We start from the raw sequence: 16,592 nt of genomic DNA, 5'->3' as shown, positions 1-16,592 counted from the left end.
TATATACAGACCTGAGTTCAATTATTGAGGTTCAGATCCCTAGCCGAGCTGGTGAACTCTGTAGTTGCAAAGAGTTCTTTTAGAATTTAGTCCATAAATTATAGTCCAGTGATCAATATCAAATTCAGGGTGTTCCAGCTTAACTGGGATCTCAGTCTTGCAACTCAAACTTCCCCTGATGAAGCTTAAGCAAATCTGAGATGACAGGATCAGGACCCAAGGATCTTTTATACAGTTTTCTAGCAGCTGCTTGACCATACGGTCCTGGATAAACAATAGACCTTTGATGTAGCCTTCTGTTTCCTAAGCACCACCAGTAATTAGTTACATAAATTAACATAGGGCAATTTATCCATTAGGCAGTCCATCACTAACTTCAAAGAGACATACAGACAATGACATTATTTCACCCAAGATTCATCTAAATCAGTGGATCCCAAACTTGGTTCGTGGCTTGTTCAGGGTAAGCCCCCGGTGGGCCACAAGATGCTTTGTTTACATGAGCGTCCACAGGTACAGCCATTCCCAGCTCCCAGTGGCCACGGTTTGCCATTCCCAGCCAATGGGACCTGCGGGAAGCAGTGGTCCAGTCTGCGCTGCTTCCCACAGCTCCCATTGACTGGGAATGGCAAACTGCAGCAACTGGGAGCTGTAAGCAGCCGTACCTGCGGATGCTCAGGTAAAGCATCTCATGGCCCAGAGGGGGCTTACCCTGAACAAGCCACATACCAAATTTGGGAACCACTGAGCTAAACGTTAATATTTCCTTTTGATCCTTGAATTAATAGTTATAGTGACAGACAGGAACTGTCTGTTCACATGGCTAAGGTTTATGAGTACACACAGACAATTAGTATTACTTCTAACTTCTAACAACATAGATTTGCTTTCCAAAATTCTGGCCTATCTAGCATTGAATGGCTCTCATTACCATTCTAACATGACTTTAATGGTTGGCTTTGGGTCATTCATCCTGCAAGCTGTTTAACCCTTTCTGGCCATGTATTATTCTTAGTATAAGATTCATTGCAATTATATAACAGTGGTAGCCATAATGATTTGCATGGTTACATTTTAATTAGACAATATCACAATGCCAAAGTGGCTTTTTCTCTTTGTTTATAGCCTCCAAATTTTATCTTTGTTTTCAAAGGCAAGAAGCCCTACTGGGAGGTCCACCAGCAAGCTGATGACATGTTAATTTGTGCAGTCTCCTCACCTGGTCAAGATTGCTTCTTAACTATCTCCCCCACTAGCTGGTTTGATGGCTTTGTTGACCTTTTATGTAAATGTTCTTGCATTGTCTCTCCCTGCTTAATTTACGCTGGACACATTCAAGCAGGCAGGACCACATTCCTTTGTCTAGGGCAGGGTGACTTCCACCTTACTTGCCAAACACATGCTAAGGCCATATTTCCATCATATATTTATCATTTTTCATATATCAGCTCTGCATATACCACGCAATAATATTAATGAGCAGCAGGTTACCAGTTTGCATCGGATCCCTTGCATGATACCTTTTAGATACAGATTATTACAACAGTGAGTTGGGGTACCCCCAGCTGGTCAGACCAGCTGAGATTCACTGATATCAGGAAGCCCTTTCCCTCTGGTATTAGGGTGCTTTCAGATCACAGTCTACATTAAGGAAATTCTCACAACCCTGCACCTGCACTAGGTAGCAATGGTGTCAGTGTTGCACTGATGAGGTGAGGGTAATTTTACAACAGAGCATGTTTTCATGATATAGCCGTAAAACACCTGAAAATTGTCTTCATGCATGACCTAGCACCACCTCTGTACAACTGGTGGAAGTTGGAACTTAGTTCTTCTAGCATTAGACATACCCAGAGCCCATCGTTTCTTTCTGTTTTCCCCCACTGAGCTGGTAGCCAGTTTAATTATTTGTTAGGCACTTTGAGGATGAAGTGTGCAAAGTCCACAGGAAATTGCCTCTTGACTTCAAAGGGAGCAAAGTCAGGCCAAGCCTGAGTGCTTTTGAAATCCCACCTCTGAAAATGGTTTAGGAAGTGCCAAGTACTGGTAACAAAGATTAGTGCCAGAAATGAGAGTTGGCTTCTTTAAAAACCAACAACAAAAAACACGATTCCTGTTCTCCTTCAAGTCCCCCATCCTGGAAGTGACACTGCGGATTGACCGCTGTGCTTTGCAGAGCCCCGTTGACTTCAGAGGGGCCCTGAGCAGGGGCAGGGGTCTGTCCACACTGAGCAGTTTGCAGGACTGGTCTTAACAGAGCATGACATCTGTCCTCAGTCCCCTCACAGCCAGTCCTTAGAGCAGCCACACTAAAGTTCTAGCTGGGAATGTGCAGCGACTGGGACAGAACACTTGGAGTCAAAAGAGCCTCATGCCTCGCTCAATCCCACTCTCTGTGGGAGTTTGGGCAAGTCACTTAATTTTTCAGTGCCTCAGTTCCCCATCTGTACAATGGGGACACTACTACTTTCCTTGTCATCGTGGATAGTTCTCTGAAGATGTCCAAGCAGTGTGCAGAGGCGGTCAAAAAAGAAACCAGGATGTTAGAATCATTAAAAAAGGGGATATAGCAACAAGAGAATATATTCATTGCCCTTATATAATCCACGGTACGCCCACATCTCGAATACTGGTGTACAGATTGGTTTAGGAACCTATATAATGCCACTCTTCTGCTTAACACTTCCCTATTTCAGCAGGTTTCTTAAGGTAATTAGTACCTGCAGGGCTCTGATATTTTGCAAATCTTTTCTGTGAGATACATAGCAACTACTTCAAAGCTCCTTGACATCTATAGCAACCTGTTGCCCTGATGCTAAACTGTATCCATGTGGGTAGATCAAGGAAAACTTATTTACTTATTCCCATAATACAAGAACTAAGGGTCATCAAATGAAATTAATAGGTAGCAGGTTTAAAACAAATAAAAGGAAGTTCTTCTTCACACAGTGCACAGTCAACTTGTGGAACTCCTTGCCTGAGGAGGTTGTGAAGGCTGGGACTATAACAGTGTTTAAAAGGGAACTGGATAAATTCATGGTGGCTCAGTCCATAAATGGCTAGGAAGAGTAAAGAACGGTGTCCCTAGCCTCTGTTCGTCAGAGGATGGAGATGGATGGCAGGAGAGAGATCACTTGGTCATTGCCTGTTGGCTTCACTCCCTCTGGGGCACCTGGCATTAGCCACTGTCGGTAGACAGATACTGGGCTAGATGGACCTTTGGTCTGACCCGGTACAGCTGTTCTTATGTTCCCGGGCCAGTTTGAGGCTAAAACCCCTTAATGATTGTGAGGTTCTCAACTACTTTGGTGCTAGGTGCCATTCAAGACCCCGGAGAAAGAACTGGGGGAGCATTTTCATTATAAAACACTGGGTTTTTTGGCACAAACCTGAGAGGAAATTGAGGATGTTGATTTCTACCCACTGAGAATAACATAACGAGGTTGGGGACTTTTCCCTTCACCACTGTAAGTCCGTCCTACACTGGTGTGGGGCTTGGAAAAAGGAACTATTGGAGGCATTTACTATTTGGCTTCGAACAAAACATATCAATTCCTTTTGTGGTCACATCCTTGCCAGAATGTGACGCTCAGATGTGGGAAGTGAGCTCCGTAAATTCGCCAGCCTCCAGCCCTGTGTGAGCTTCATTAATGTCAGTGGAGATTTGTAATGCATGGCGGGCAGGGGGAATAGGGTAGGAAAAAATAAAATAAAATCCAAACTGTATAATTTCTTAATTACAATCTGGACTTTCTCTCTGATGAGATTTTTCCCCTCCCTAAATGAATCAGCATCTGCTCTGTGGCCGTGTGCTCCAGAAGATGGATCAGCAGCAGTAGCGTACCCGCATTTATTGAGAAATGGAATACAGACATGGAACACAGGTACATTTTCCAAGGAGAGTTACCGGCGCCTGTTGGGCGGGATAAAGCAGCGAACTGATGATACTTCTACGCCTGCGCCAGGCATTTCTGCAAGGCTGCCACTGCCTCAACCGCCTGACCATCTGACTGCGAATTACTGTCAAATTGGGTCACAAGGGGGAATCTTGGGAGTAGATCATTTTGACTGTAATTAAAGTCACCAATGCCAAACCACATCTCCCCAAAAGCCATTTCTCCTGCACCAGAGCATTTGGAAGTGGGTGATTTATTCATGGCAAACTGCTAATTAAAACCCTATGAATGTTTCAAGAACAGCAGCAGCAAAGGTAGTTTGTTCATTTTACCAATTACAACCAGAGGAAATTTGTCTTTAAAAATGTGTATCTGAAATCTGAAAGTAGTCTTTTAAATTATTTGTATTTCAGTCATGTCTAGAAACCACAATTAGAGAACAGGGCCCCAATGTGCAGGGCACCATACATACACACATACATACATACATACATACAAACAACAATAAGACAACCCCCTCCTCCAGTTGAGTTTTTTCTGTTAGCTTTCTCGTTTGGGGGCTAATTAAACAGAGTCACATAATAATAATATCCAGCTCTTCTATCGCACTTTTCATGCATCAATCACAAAGCACTTTGCAAAGCAGGCCAGTATCATCATCCCCATGGCACAGATGGGGAAACTGAGGCACAGGGAGCCCCCCCGCCCCTTGCCCCACTAGGCACTATAGTCTGCTCATTTGGGCTGATCTTCATTAGGGTATGGAGGGGTATCCTAAAAGCCTCTTCACCACAGCAGGGATCAATATGAGATATAGGAATGCCCCAGAAAGCTATGCAGGGGGTAAGGTGACCAGATAGCAAATATGAAAAACTGGGACTAGGGTGGGGATTAATAGGCACCTATATCTGACAAATCCCCAAATATTGGGACTGTCCCATAAAATTAGGCCATATGGTCACCCTAGGAGGGAGTCATTCTTGAGGCTATTCCAGTTCCAGGGGCGGGGGGCGAGGAACAGCAGCAATATGCAGGCCTGGTTGCAGCTTTGAGGCTTTCTCCAGGGTTTGTGGGGGACTGCCGGCAAACAGGGGACTCTTAATCTTTTGTTTCTCCCTATCCCAGCTTCATCAGATTTACTGACCACGTCTGCCCTTCCCCACACGCTGGCTGCTAACACCCAGGACATGGGGAAAGCTTTGCAATTGTAACAGCCACCTTTCACAACATTGCAAGGGTGCCAGCTCACACCCAGGCCTCATCCCAGGGTGACTAATGGAAGCCACAGTGCTGCGGCTTCATCAAGGCAGGAGGGTAACCTGTGCGACAGGTCACAGCCTGTACACGCTCTCCTCACTTCTCTTCCCTCCTCTTGATAGGCTCCTCCTGCAATTTACTATCAAACACAGGCCCTGCTGCAGGGATTGCATTACTGAATTTCAGGGGCCATGCAGTCAAATCCTGTGCGCACTACTACCGATGAAGCAGTCACAACATTTCAAGTCTGCTGCAGCTCCCAGAGGTTCCTGCAGCGGCACTGAGGTCTAGCTTGCTGCTGAGTGCTCAGAGACATGCTGGTAAGCAGCTCTGCTCCCAGGAGGTTTTCTGGACAGTACAGCTAACATTTTGCTCTGCAGTCATTTCCAGCTGCTATCATTAAATTCTTGTCCTCTCACAGAGCTTGATCTTGGGTGAGCAGATGTCCCGATTTTATTAGGACAGTCCTGATTTTTGGGTCTTTTTCTTATATAGGCTCCTATTACCCCCACCCTACCCCTGTCCTGATTTTTCACATATGCTGTCTGGTCACCCTAGCTTGATCCAACTGAGGTACTTAGGTACCTGCTTAACTGTAAGGGCGGGAGTAGCAGTGATGCCATGCCAGTTCAGGTATTTCGGGGTGGGGGGAAGGGGAGACCTGTTCCCCATGCCACTGTCTGAACAGAGGGGCAGCCGTATCATATATGAGTGGCATTGCAAACCTGCAGCTGGACCACTCCAACAGCTGCCAAACTGATTTATAACAGGACCACTGCTTACAAGTGGTCGGGCCATGCTCCCCACCCCCACTCCACAGCCTAGAGAACTTTGAGCAAGTCCCCCGAATGGGGGCCCATAGTGAGTAGTCCCTCGACTTCAGTGGGACTCACTTGCTCGAAGTTCGGCACATGCTTAAATAGCGTGCCGAATCCCAACTGTAGTCTGTGTTCTCAAACGCTGCTCCCTAATCTGGCGCCCCCCTTTCACACCCGTACACGCTGCTCCATTTGATTGCTTTGGGGACTGGATTACACCCCGCGACCCAAATCCACAAAGGTATTTAGGTTCCCCATTTCCATTAAAATCAAGAGAAATTAGGAGCCAAAATACCTTTGTGGATCTGAGCCTGACACACTGAATCAGACCAGTGGGCCAGCTAGTCACCTACCAGATGCTTCAGAGGAAGCAGCCCTACAGTAGGCAGTTTTGGGGTAACCTATTCCTAGGGGAAATTACTTCCTAACTCCAATAGTTAGAGATTGGTTTGTGCCCTGAAGTAGGAGGGGCTGCATCTCCTCTAAAGTGCTTGTTTATTTAATACTTAGTGTTCCGATTCTGAATACACTCATCATATAAAGGTCTATTCTATTTTAGTCTTGCAAGCTCTTGGCCTATACCTTGTGGCAGTGAGTTCCACGGATGAACTCTGCACTACAGAAGGACAATGCATTTTTGAAGAAAAAAAATTTCTCTCACTAAAATCTTCTGCAGTGTGAACTTGGGCCATTGATCTGAGTTCATGTGGGCTTGCATTCCATCTAAGCATGGCAAAACAAGGGTACTTCCTGCCTGAACTTTCATTTCCTTACTGGGTTAAAGTGCAAATTACTGAGGCGGCAGGTTGGGAATCTTCCTATCCATAATCTGTGTGTGGAGGAGACCCCTGCATGACGATCTCTCACTGCCTATCCTGAATGGGATGTCAGTCATTACCAAGGCATCATCTGCTCCTTTCCAGGAACCCATGGAAGCCCTCTACAGGGTCAGAATTTGCAGGAACGAATGTGACTGAGGAAGGACCCTGCATTGGCTGGATTTGGGCCTAACTACATTAGAATCTGAAAACATCCAGTACAGAGAAGGACAATTCTGCTTGCTGTTACAAGGCGCTTGTACCATCACTCCACTGAATGTGGAGCAGTTACTCCAGATTCGCAACAGAACAAATACGATCAGAATTTGCACCCAATTGTGTCACCTTAACTTGTTTTTTGGTGGCGGGGGAGGGAATGGGGCAGAGGTCTCATGATTTCTGTTTGTAGAACACCAAACACTGGCGGTGACAATCTGTTGCATGTTTTCTCTCATTCTTGCGTTGCTGTGTTATAGGCTTGGTAACAAGCGGGAGAAATTTGGAGAAGCATCTGAAAGTCTGGATCTTCATCAGCTGAAACACACTCCAAGTGTGTGGATTTTCACTGTGTTCGGGGCTGGTTTCTTACAGACTGATCTATGCATTTCTGCATCCAAAAACACAGCCCCCACAAAGCAAAGACACATTCTTGCTTACACTAGGGGTTGTTTTACCCATATGCACCTGTGTGTGTTTGCTGCTCTCGGGGCTGGTTATATTGGTAACTTTATATATTATGGGTGAGTTTTTCAGATGCCTCATCACTGCTTCAACAGCAGTTCACTGAAGTCAATGGTAAAACTCTCCCTGGCTTCATTGGGAGCAGAGTGAAGCTAATGTCTAGTGCTTTTGAAAATCCCATCTGTAATATATCCATATACCATTCATAACTGTTGTGCTGGAGGCTGGTATGTTCCATGCTCTTATACGGTATGTTGATTAGTCATCTTGAGCCTGGGTTTGCATAGTGTCTATTCGATTCCCCTGCTGGAAACAGGGCAGGAGTTATTTCAAAAAGGGAAGCAAATGATTTCATCTATGATTATCTCATAAGCGTGCTTGGAACTTAGAAAATACATACTTTCCCTTCCCCATAGGATCCAAAACCACGATGGTTTGTTCTTGCCATAAACAAAACACAAGGGCCCAGATCCTCAGCTGATGTAAATTGTCAACCCCACTGAAGCGATGCAGATATACACCAAGGGAGGATCTGGCCCGGTGACTGAGGCACACACAGTTACTGCCTGAACCCTTCTCTAGTGTATCCAGACACCCATTTTAGGGTCTGAATTAATAAAGGAGAGCCCCTTGCTTGTGACAGAATTCTCCCAATGTATCCATTTTGATGCAGTTTCTTATATGCCTCCTCCATCACCACCGGATCTAAGAACCCCCCTCTGCATGCTGCTAATTTTATCCCTGCCAACAAAGACTTATTTTTTGCTCATGAAGTCAATGCACATTTTTACTTTTGATCTGCACCACCTGATAAATGTTTACAAATAATATTCCCAAGGTAGAACACCCCTGGACTCCTCTAAAAAGATTTCAATCCCCCCTCCTGCAAATCTGCTCACAGGAGTGGAGGTGAAGAAGGGACGTGGAGAAGAGTGGAAGAACATAGGGAACAGTAACATAACATGAAGATGAGAACTTTTAATATAGCCACTGGCAGAGCCCCAAAGATGCAATTTGGCCTCTGGCCAAAACTGCATGAGTTCTACTGCTAGACACGATGCATGACCGTAAAGAAATGCTGGCTCTGGTTCCAAAAATGATTGGACAGTTGCAGAATGATGCCAAGTTAAACATGATCAAATCTGGAAATTATGTACCTGCTGCACTAATGAATCCTCAGTTCAAAGTTTTGGAACTGCCACGCGACTTGACAGAAGACTGGCACTACCCAGACAGTGAAGGTGCAAACGTGGAACAGCAAACAGTGAAATCCTTTGCAAACATGGAGCACAGCCCTGGTCCGATTGCCACTGTAGCTTCCACTTGTACTCCAGTCAATGTTTTCCAGCTGCAGATGAAGCAGCAGCAGCTCTCAGACTCGAAGAGCCGGTTCCTGGCCTCTGCTGCACATACTCTGCAAAAGCCAGCTTACCAGATACCAGAGAGCCAGTGTACAGGGATTCCCACACCATGCTCATCACCAGAGGATCTGAGATATCTGAGCACCTTCCAGTAGTGCATTAATCAGCATGACTACATGTGGTTTGGTTTCTCATCACAGGGCTGCCCAGAGGATTCAGGGGGCATGGGACAAAGCAATTTTGGGGGCCCCTTCCATAAAAAAAAAGTTGCAAAACTATAGAATATTATATTCTTGTGGGGACCCCTGCGGGGCCCTGGGCCTGGGGCAAATTGCCCCACCTGCCCCCTCCCTCAGGGCAACCCTGTCTCAGAAAGAGAAGTGAGTGCAGTGGAGTGTCTTGTTTTGGTTGGGGGGAGATTAAAAGGGGGGGGCGGTTGGGGAACAGAGGGAAGCTGATTTTGTTTTTCTAAGTTTGGGGGTTTTTTAATAAACATTTTGCTCTGTATTTATGTTAGAGAAGGCAAGGTCCTGCACTAGAAACCAAAGGTGGCCAGGTTTGTGATGACTCTTTGTTCCTGTGGGAGTTCATTCCACAGTCTCAGACCAGTCCCCAAGAAAGCTCTTTCTCTTGCCCAGATTGGCTTTACCTTCATTGTAGAGAGAGCAATTGTGCCAGAGGAGCAGCGTGGTCCACCCTGAATTCTTCATCAGAGCTTTAGGCAATATTTTAGACATCTTAGTGTCATAGTATTAATCCTCGATTTGAACATTAGAGTTCAAATATAAGGTACTAGCTTGAAGTCCTCTAAGCTTAATCTCCAGCTTAGATCTGATAGGCTGCCACCAGGTCAGGAATTGATAGGGCCTGACCCCCCTTTCCTCTCTCTGGTGTCCCCAACCCTCCCCTGGGGGGACCTCCAGATAACCTGTTTCTCTGCTTCCCAAGAGATAAGCGTTCTTCCCTCAGGACAATTGAGATGCAAAATACCAACAGCTTGGCTTTGCCTTTCCCCGTGCCTGCCTTCCCGTGAGGGGGACAGATACCTGATACAGAGGTTTCAATTTCTCTGCCTTACTAGAAAAAGAAACTTCCACAAGTTTTGAAAAAAGAAAGCTTTATATAGAAAAAGAGACAATACAGACTAATGACTTGCATAAACATTTATACAGGCTCCTACTTAAGAAAATCTGAATAACCCAGTCTGATTTAAAAAATAGCCAATTTAAATAGACCAGCAATCACACACAGTAAGTACAAAGCAAAGCATATCATAGCCGATTTTACTTTGTTCCCGTTTTGTACTCACTGCCCCTTAGTAGAATGAGAAGAAGATTGGAATCAGCAAGATAGCTTGGCCCTCACAGCCGAGGAAGCAACAAAGACCCAGCAATCCACATCTGTAAATATAACACAAAGCTCCTCATAGCCGAATTACTTTGTTTCCCTTTGTACTCACAGACTTAGTAGAATATTTGAGATAAGATGGAGTTAGAAGGAAACTTGTTTACTCATAGCCGAGGAAACAACAAAGACCCCGAGTATACAAATTCCCGCCCCTGACTTTTAAACAATCCAGTTCTCTGATTGGTCCTCTGGTCAGGTGTTTGGTTACCTTTTCCAGGTAAAAGAAACTTAACCCTTACCTTACCTATCTACTTATGACACTTAGGCCCAGGTCATGGAGCGCTTTGAAGATAAGGACTGAGATTCTGGCCTTGATTTGAAATTCTATGGGACGCCAGTGTACCGAATGAGACCGCACATGGGTATGGGGCTATCCTGCAGCATGTTCACTGCTGGCATGCATTGACTAAAACCACAGAGTAGTGCTCATCTTGAAACAGAAATGCTGGCAATCAGTTTAAGATGCATGCAGTTTTAGTAATTAGCTTTCTGCACAGCAATCGATCAAGACAGGAAGATCACAAACCACTGGAAGAAATATTACAAAAGCCGTTGCATAAAGCACAGTCTGGGCTTCCAACGAGGACCATGCAATTGCAACAGTACTCATTAAAATGCAAGCTTGGTTAGCCAGTTTTTTATAGCCAACATGCTTTCAAGCGCACCTATAAATAGCAAAAGCAAGAAGCCACTGAAAGAGGAATTTGAAGTAAATATGACCCTTGTCTTACCTATTTCTGAAATGACATGACAACCTCAGAAATGCAAATTAAACCAATCTTATAACAGATGGAAAGAGTTATCCTAAATGGACAGTCAACAGAAAAAGCCCAGGTTCTTCCATGCTTAACAGGATCAGAGACTGAATTGCCACATATGACGGGATTTTATACAAAGAATGTCATGCCACAGTATGTGATGAAGTGGGAATGTTATTAATGTTTTCTCTGAATATTGTGTGGGTGCCTCAGTTTCCCCTACGCCTTTCTTAAGTATCTAGGTGGTGGGATAAGGGCGTGTGATTGTTGCAGAGCCTTAGAGGGCCAGTGTGATGCTGTCTGCACAGAGAATGACTGACACTCTGTCTCCTGGCAACTGATAGCCTGGGCCCCTCCCCTGAAAAGTGCCAACTGAAGGTGTTGGAGAACAAAGAGATCAGGTGACCTCCTGTCCCAGGAAAGAGACATAGGCCAGAGGATGGGGCTGGAAGGGGTTTCAGTTTGGAGCTGGCTGGGGAAACAGAGGGAGGCCCAGACCTGGGGCCCGGCCTCCCTGCCCCCAAGAAGGGCCGCCCTGAGGTGGGGCAAGTAGGGCAATTTGCCCCAGGCCCCACAGGGGCCCCCATGAGAGTTTTCAGGGGCCCCCATGAGAGTTTTCAGCAGGTCCTTCAGTGCCACCGAACACACCCGGAGCGAGTGACGGACCCGCTGCCAAAGACCCGGAGCTTCTTCCTTTCCGGGTCTTCAGCGGCAATTCAGCGGCGAGGGCTCCTTCCACTCCAGGTCTTCGGCGGCAGTTCGGCGGTGGGTCATTCACTCACTCCGGAACCTGCTGCCGAAGTGCCCCGAAGATCCAGAGCAGAAGGACCCCCGCCACTGAAGACCCCAGGCCCCCTGAATCCTCTGAGTGGCCCTCCCTCAAGATGGACCTGACTTAGGGGTCCTGTTTCCTGTACCTACAAGCTCTGTTTTGGACCGTGTTCCTGTCATCTAATAAATCTTCTGTTTTACTGGCTGGCTGAGAGTCATGTCTGACTGCAAAGTGGGGATGCAGGACCCTGTGGTTTCCCCAGGACCCAGCTGGAGTGGACTCGCTATGGGAAGCGCACGGTGTGGAAGGGGATGGTGAATGCTCCAAGGTCAGACCCAGGAAGGTCGAAGCTGTGTAAGCTTCTTGCCCTGGAGACAGTCTGCTCAGAGAGAGGAGGCTCCCTCAGTGTCCTGACCGGCTTTGTATGGAGCAGTTCCAGAGCATCGCCCGGTGATGCTGTGACAGTACCACATGGCATGAGGTTAGAAATGTTAAGCATTATCCTCAGTGCCCATCTGGGTACAGAGAAGGGAAGGCAGGTAGCTTGAGATGTCTTTCCTGGCCACGTGTTAGTGCTGTTATGGAGTATAATGGATAACATTTCAAAAGTCCCCAAATGATTTAAGATCCATTGATGTTCCAAGTGTAAAATCTGCAGTAAATACAAGCTGCAATATATAAGAACAGCTGCAAAGATGTGAGATTTGTGATCACCTTGAATCAATATTGACTTGTGTTTTAATTAAAAAAGGAAAGATAAGATTACCTCTTTATTAGAGGATTACTACTCATGTGTTTTGGAACTTGACTATCACACGACACCTTGAATCACAAAGTAACAACATGTGATTTGCTGCTTAGTCACAATGGGCTTCCAGTGAGTTAACAGATAGTGCTCACAATTCATGAGCCAGTTCAGCAATTTTGATGCACTGGTTCAGTCACATAATGTCAAGCCCTTACAATGCACAGTCAGCGAGAAAGAGAGGAGAAGCAGGGGAGATAGGGCAAAGAAGTCTATATTTTACATGGCCCTTATAGATCCAATGGATCCATCTTTAGCATTATTCGAAATTCATAATACACCTTTCAAGGCTTCACTAGGATCACCAGTTCAGAGACTTATGGCAGAACAAAAAACTTCAGTGCTAACACAAGAACGGCCATACTGGGTCAGACCAAAGGTCCATCCAGCCCAATATCTGGTCTACTGACAGTTACCAATGCCAGGTGTCCCAGAGGGAGTGAACCTAACAGGTAATGGTCAAGTGATCTCTCTCCTGCCATTCATCTCTACCCTCTGACAAACAGAGGCTAGGGACACCATTCCATACCCATCCTGGCTAATAGCCATTAATGGACTTAACCACCATGAATTTATCTAGCTCTCTTTTAAACCCTGTTATAGTCCCAGCCTTCACAACCTCCTCCGGTAAGGAGTTCCACAGGTTGACTGTGCTGTGTGAAGAAGAACGTCCATTTATTTGTTTTAAACCTGCTGCCCATTAATTTCATTTGGTGACCCCTAGTTCTTGTATTATGGGAACAAGTAAATAACTTTTCCTTATTCATTTCTCCACATCACTCATGATTTTATATACCTCTATCATATCCCCCCTTAGGCTCCTCTTTTCCAAGCTGAAAAGTCCTAGCCTCTTTAATCTCTCCTCATATTGGACCCATTCCAAACCCCTAATCATTTTAGTTGCCCTTCTCTGAACCTTTGCTAGTGCCAATATATCTTTTTTGAGTTGAGGAGACCACATCTGCATGCAGTATTCAAGATGTGGGCGTACCACGGATTTATATAAGGGCAATGAGATATTCTCTAGCTTATTCAATATCCCCTTTTTAATGATTCCTAACATCCTGTTTGCTTTTTTAACAAGCATATTGCACCAAAGACAATTAAGCTTGAAGTAGTTTTAAAGACCCCTATTTGCCAGGAAACTAGATTAGAAACAAATATGACAACACGCTAGTTAAACAGTTATCTCCTTTGCATGAGGGAGATAAACGGCAGGCTGCCAGCCACTTTCTATTTAAAATCTAACAAAGTAACAGCTGTATTAATTGCAGCAAGATCATACAGCATCAGGCCAGCCTTCCAGAAGGCATCTAAATAAAGCTGATGGATGATACCAGCTCTCTTTCCTGAGAGCAGTATCTGACACCCAACCAGCTACTGACAATGACAGCAAATGAGCTCCAAGTGGTGGCTCCACCCCAGGCCATGGCAGAGAGGACTGTTTTGAGAACCAGAGGTGGCCGGGTGCTAAGAAAACTATTGAGATTCAGAGTGAGTAGTAACAGACTGATGTCCAGAAGCAGAAAATGCACAAAGTGTTTACACTGTTCATGAGTGCTGTCTTGAGCTGAGCGTGCTCCATACTTGCTGTGGTATGGTGTCTGCACAGTTCACCCAGGAAAAAAGGTGCAAAATGGTTGTCTGCCATTGCTTTCACGGAGGGAGAGGTGAGACTGTATCCAGAACCACCAGCGACAATGTTTTTTGCCCCATCAGGCACTGGGATCTCAACCCAGAATTCCAATGGGTGAGGGAGACTGTGGGAACTATGGGATAGCTATGGGATAGCTACCCACAGTGCAACGCTCCAGAAATCGACGCTAGCCTCTGTACATGGACGCACACCGCTGAATTAATGTGCTTAGTGTGGCCGCGTGCACTCGACTTTATAAATCTGTTTCCAAAAACCAGTTTCTGTAAAATCAGAATAATCCCGTAGTGTAGACATACCCTCAGTAGCTTACCCTAGCCTCCATCCTGGACTCCACTGCTGTGTTTTTATTAACTGGCTGCCTTAATTTGTGGTGGAGGTTTTCTACTAAATTTCATTTGTATAGGAGAAGCAACAACCACCCCTGGAGGGAGTGGACAAGGCCCCCTGCCATGTGATAGGGATTTATTTACCTTTGTGATTCGCTGATCGAAGGGAGGTGAAAGTGAACTGTCTCTCTCTCTCTTCTCTGACAGGTGCCATTTTCCAGACGGAATTGTATTGGAGAACAACGCATTTCAATAACACCATGTTCTACCAGGGCTATTGCTGAGAATGCATTGTACCCTATTTTCAGATTTTATTTTTTACCGTAGTTGGCTCTGTGGCATCCATGCCTTTGATTTGAACATATCTTTCAGGGCATCCTCTGCATCAAACATTAATTTCAACTGCACTCAGGCAGCTGCATCATCATCTCTAAAGCACCTCGCCACTGAGCAGCTCTTTGTCAAGTTCTTGGAGGGGGAAAAACCCCCAAGCAGCGTAGTTGTTTGTCACTCCTGGTTTTCATCGCTGTTTCCAGGATACAAGTTTCACTTTAGAAGGAAAAAGATGCCCATGTTTCTACAGGTTTGTCTACACGGAGTAATAATGGGATTCAGGGTGGGATTTCTAAAGCACCCCCTCACCTTGTCCACTAACTGACCCAGGAATCAGAGGGGTAGCCGGGTTAGTCTGCATCAGCAAAAACAACCAGGAGTCCTTGTGGCACCTTAGAGACTAACACATTTATTTGGGCATAAGCTTTTGTGGGCTACAGCCCACTTCATCAAGAAGACGCTGCTGGTGCAGACTAAAAACTCCCCAACAATACTACGGCTAGTGCACACTTGGGAACCTCTACTTCACAGCAGCCGGATTTCTCCAGGCCAGTTCACGTGCAGCACATCAGTGCACTTTAGAAATCACGCTGCTCTCGCACCCATTGCTGCTCTGTGTGGACAAGCCCTTAAGGAAACTGTGAACAGAAATTTGGGCCAAGATTTTCAGGAAAGGGAGCCTGAAATTATTTGGAAGCCCAATTTCAATAGTGTTGATCACCCTGCTGCTCTCATTGAGGAGAAAATCAAGCAACTTAGGGCCAGATTGTGAATGGTCATGAGCCCCATTGACTATACATAGTACCAGGATCACTGAGTAAGGAGTTAAACACGGGCCAGGTTGTGGGTGCCTTATCCAGGGAGAAAGAGAGAGTGTTACTTGCAGGAGTGATCAATCGGGAGGTGCGGGGAAGCTAGCCAAGCTCTAATGTATTTAGTGCCATCACACTGAAAGGAGATATGACGCTTGCAAAGCCTTTACCTCCTCTGCATCCCCCCATTCCTGCTTCGAACTACTGCTTCAGTCCAAGCTATGGAATGAGCTAGCTTTGCCACCCACCCTTCCGAAGGCGTCATGCGAGTGTTTGAGGGTTCCGCTGGGGTGAAAGGCAGAAGGAGCCTCGTGGTTTCAGTAGGCCTGTGACTGTCCAATGATGGCTTTCTCAGGGTTGGCTTTTTACCCCTCTTGCTGGCGAGAGAGTCTCAGCTCCACATCAGTGTGCCAGCAAGTTGGACTCTGAGGCTCAGGACACCGGTCGCTGAGAGCCTGAACCATGAACCATTGAAGTTAATAGAAAGATTCTTATTGACTTCAATGGAGGTTGAGTTAGGCCCTCAGGATATGTCTACATTGCAAAGAAAAACCCACAGGGCACAACTTAGAGCCTGATTCAACTGACTTGGACTCATGGGGCTTGGGCTCTGTAGCCGTCCGGGCTCAGGATGAAGCCCCAGCTCTGAGACCCGGCAAGATGAAGTAACACCCTGGCATTTTCTGAAAATCCCAGCCAAGCTGTAAACTCGTAGTAACTGTATAGAACAGTTAATGCGGTATGGAGATTGAGTGTTTAAATGCGGAAGAATCAGGAAAGTGACCATTATTAAAATACATGGAAGAGCCACTGCATGTCTAGAGAGTACTTTTTTAAACAAGGTTAGTAGGTTACACTTTCCCTGAGGTGCCTTCATTACAGCTCCCTGGT

The sequence above is a fragment of the Chelonoidis abingdonii genome, chromosome 5 (genome assembly GCF_003597395.2).
Source record: "Chelonoidis abingdonii isolate Lonesome George chromosome 5, CheloAbing_2.0, whole genome shotgun sequence".
In the NCBI taxonomy this organism is placed as follows: Eukaryota; Metazoa; Chordata; order Testudines; family Testudinidae; genus Chelonoidis; species Chelonoidis abingdonii.
This window is presented reverse-complemented; position numbering follows the sequence as displayed.